Below are 5,000 nucleotides of genomic sequence, written 5' to 3' on the forward strand. Positions count from 1 at the left end.
ATAGTAATAACGATGGTGATAATAATAATAATAATAATAATAATAATAATAATAATAATAATGTTAAATAATAAATAACCATAATCATAAGTACACACACTCACACATATATATATATGTATATGTGCATGCACATGCGCATGCATGCAACATATATATTTTCAGAAGTGCAGACAAAAACACACACACACACACACACACACTCACATACACACTCAATCAAAACGAAACACAACCCTTACCTCAGGCGGGACCTGTTCCATGTTGAGTAATGAAATCATGCAATGAAAATTTAACGGCAGATATGCACATGATGAAGATAATGGTGATGATGATGATGAGGATGATAATAATAATAATAATAATAATAATAATAATAATGATGATGATGACGACTATGATAATGATAATAAAATTTCCTTGCTCTAAATCTTCAGATAACGGCACAATCTAAAAGACGGTTTGAGTTGTTTGAGGTGATTATGGAAGGTATTTGAGGTAAGAAAAATTAATTTAATATTAATATACCGAATTATTAACATTATTTGCTATATTTTTATTTCTCAAGGTTATGTTTATTTTTTCATCATCCTTTTTTTTTATGATATTGTCCATAGATTCCAACACAAATTTTTTTTTTGTTTTTTTTATTCCAATTCGCACATAAATGCATTATAAATTTTCCTCTTCTGATTTATATTTGTGTTATTTTTACGCAATATTTCTCACCATATCCACATTTATCCTTATATTTGTTTTTTGATGGCCGGCCAATGTTTCGGAGATAATATACTCTTCCTAATTTCTGTGTCATGTGTGTGTATATACATATATATATATATATATATATATATATATATATATATATATATATATATGTATATATATATACATATGTATTTATGTGGGTTTTGTATATGTATATACGCATTTATATTTATTTACATATGTATATGCACATATGCATATATGTATATATATATACACATATATATATGCATATATATATACACATATATATGCATATATATATATACACATATATATATGCATATATATTTATACACATATATATGTATATATATATACACATATATATATGCATATATATATACACATATATATGCATATATATATATACACATATATATATATGCATATATATATATATATATATGCATATATATATATATATATATGCATATATATTTATACACATATATATGCATATATATATATACACATATATATATATGCATATATATATATATATATGCATATATATATATATATATATGCATATATATATATATATATATGCATATATATTTATACACATATATATGCATATATATATACACATATATATATATGCATATATATATATATATATGCATATATATATATATATATATATATGCATATATATTTATACACATATATATGTATATATATATACACATATATATATGCATATATATATACACATATATATGCATATATATATATACACATATATATATATGCATATATATATATATATATGCATATATATATATATATATGCATATATATATATATATATATATATATATATATATATATACATACACACATATATATATGCATATATATATATATACACACATATGCATATATATATGTATATATATATACATATGTATATATATATATTTACACACACACACACACATATATATATATATATATATATATATATATATATATATATATATATATATACATATATATATATATATATACATACATATATATATATATATATCTGTATATACATATATCAAAATGTACGCATACAAGCATAGGTAATATATACATATATGTACGTAGATGTTTTGGAGGCGTGCATATATATGTATCTGTATGTCTTTTTTTGTGTGAGTGTGTCTGTGCGTCTCTGTGTGTATGCGAGTGTGCACAATCAGTAAAATTATTCGGATTATTTTTTTCAGGTTCTTGTTTTTTGTATTCTATTTCGAAGACCAATTATTCCGAGTCCGGATCAAAGAATTTGCTGCAATATTGTGGAAGGAGAAATCAACCTTTGATGGCGATATGAAATGAAAATATTAACAATATGAAGATAGCTTAACCATCACACAGCTTCCCATACTTGATCTAATCCCCTTTTTGTTTGTTCTCTCTCACTCTTCTTTCTTACTGTCGTATCGTCGAAATATGATTTTCAGCTGCCCACGATCTTGACTCTACCCTCATCTCTTCATGCACACCTTTATAGCGACATGCTCTCCGTTTCATTTCAACTACCGTCTCCATATGGGAGAATATGTCTACACGAGATAATTTAATGAATTATTTCCATTAGCAATCTGTCCATTGACATATATAGGTATCATAATGCAGGTAAAACTGCAAATGAATTTGATCACCGACAAGTCTCCTCTGAACAAACACATTGACTTATCCACCACATGCCAGAAAAGTTCGTGACATACCTTGTAATACTGATCTCTGCGAGGTGAGGCGAATCACGTAGGCAGGCTGCAAAAATACAATATACAGTCAGGATCCTGAGTCTGGAATACGGAATTGCTTTTTTATCGTGTATTCTTACGTTCGTGTAAGCGAAATCTATCTGTCTGTCTGTCTATCTATCTATCTATCTGTCTATAAGTCTGTTTGTCTATATGTCTCTCTCTCTATCTATCTTTCTGTCTGTCTATCTGTCTGCCTGTTTGTCTGTCGATCTATCTATCTATCTATCTATCTATCTATCTATAAGTCTGTCTGTCTATATATCTATTCGTCTACCTATCTATCTACATACCTATCTGTCTATCTACTTTTCTATTTACCTACCAACCTATCTCTCTATATGTATATATATAAATATCTATATATTTACCTACCTACCTATCTATCTATTTATATCACGTTTAGGCTCAAGACTAGCAATTTTGTTGAGGAGTTATATCGATTACATCCACCCCCAATACTCAGTATTTATTTTATCAACCCCAAAATGAGGAAAGGCAAAGTCGACCTCGGCGTAATTTGAACCGAGAACATAAAGGCGGATGTAATGAGATACTTATTTTGCACGACCTGGTAACGTTTCTATCACCTCATCACCTTATGTAATATAGCTATTTAAGTTCATTCGGGCTACACGGGGGCCTAATTTATGTCACAGAAACTTAAGCGGCCATTACGATTGCTTTGTCCCAAGTCAACATGATTCCACATCATCTATTTCCAAATTATTCAAGGTATAATTATGAATTCATTCAAGAAACATTTAGAAGCAAATTATCAAATATTCCCTTTTTATTTTTTTCAAGTCGATAACGTATGAATGGAGGGTTATTCAGCTGTCATTTCTGGAATGTTGATTTCCCCTACGTAAATCCACACTCCATCATCTCGTAAATTCAAATCCTTTTTTAAATTGAAAAGATTGTCTCTAACCTGAAAGACCTACGAGTGTTACAAATATTTTTAATGACTTTCAACGCTGGATTTAATTGAAAAATATATTTTATTTATAACATTTTCTCCCTTGTTTATGGCAAAGTTAGTGGTGATTTAAATGCTTTAGAATCTACAAACATCTACAGAAATGGTTTTGGAATAAAGAAGAAAAACACGAACGGCAATATTATGAATTAATTCACAATGAATTAAATTGGATTTCTGATTGCCAATGATTGCTACCACAACAATGACTTGCAAATCATCCCGTAAGATATGAGCAGCATAATATTATATTTATTTTCTTTTTCTATCACAAAAAATCAGTCTGGTAGAAGTTGATAAGATTAAAAGGAAAGTACATTGCGGAAGAAAACATAGAAACACATGCATATATCATAGGCGCATTATCTCTGTCTGTCTCGGTCCATCTCTGTCGCTTTGTCTTTCGTTATTACTACACTGTCTTTCCCTACGTCTCGCTGTCCGGCACTCTCTCCCCACATCTTCCTCCTTCTCTCTCCCTATATATATATATATATATATATATATATATATATATATATACATGCTTGTGTGTGTATATACAAATGTACGTATATATATATATATATAGATATAAACATGGATATTTACGTATACACACACGCACATATATATAAATACGCATATGTACATATATACGTATATATATATATATATATATATATATACACAAACATATGCACATGCGCACGAAAGCGTGCATGTATATATATATGTATATACACCCAGATATATATATGTATATATATGTGTGTGTATGTACGTGTGTGTTTGTGTGTGTGTGTGTATGTGTGCGTGTGTGCGCGTGTGTGTACGTGTGTGTGTGCGTGTGTGTGCAAAACACGTTTGTGTTGGTATAAACGTGCCTGAGTGTTTCGTTATGTGTGTCCCTATTCATTTCTGTGAGTGTGTATGAATAGATTCACAGTAAGTGAAACTCTGTGACAGCCACACGTAAACTGCACAATCAAATACACTTAATTTTTGCCCCATACCACACGCACACGGGCACCCATACATAATGCTAAAATCCAATAGAAAATAATTTCAAGTAAAACCTTCAAATTAAAGCTAGTGAAATCTCTTAAATATATATTTACATATTTGAATGAAGTCTTTAGTTGGATATGATAAATAAAGTTAATTATGAAGAACGAAAATGACAAATGTAATATACGGTTTGAAAATGAGTATAAAAAAATTTTATAAATGATAATCATAGAAAGAAACAAAATCGAATGCTATATAAAAACAAACACTTATATTTGTAGACACAAATTCATGCAAACATATGCAATCATTTATATGCGCATGTATGCCTGTATATATAGATATATACATTAAATACATATATACACACATAGATGTGCACAGATACACATGTATCACTTTGAGTGGATGTGTGCGCGTGTATATATATATATATATATATATATATATATATATATATATATATATATATATATATGTAGGTATGCAGG

The sequence above is a fragment of the Octopus bimaculoides genome, chromosome 21 (assembly GCF_046866305.1).
Source record: "Octopus bimaculoides isolate indiv1 chromosome 21, ASM4686630v1, whole genome shotgun sequence".
NCBI classification, from domain to species: Eukaryota; Metazoa; Mollusca; class Cephalopoda; order Octopoda; family Octopodidae; genus Octopus; species Octopus bimaculoides.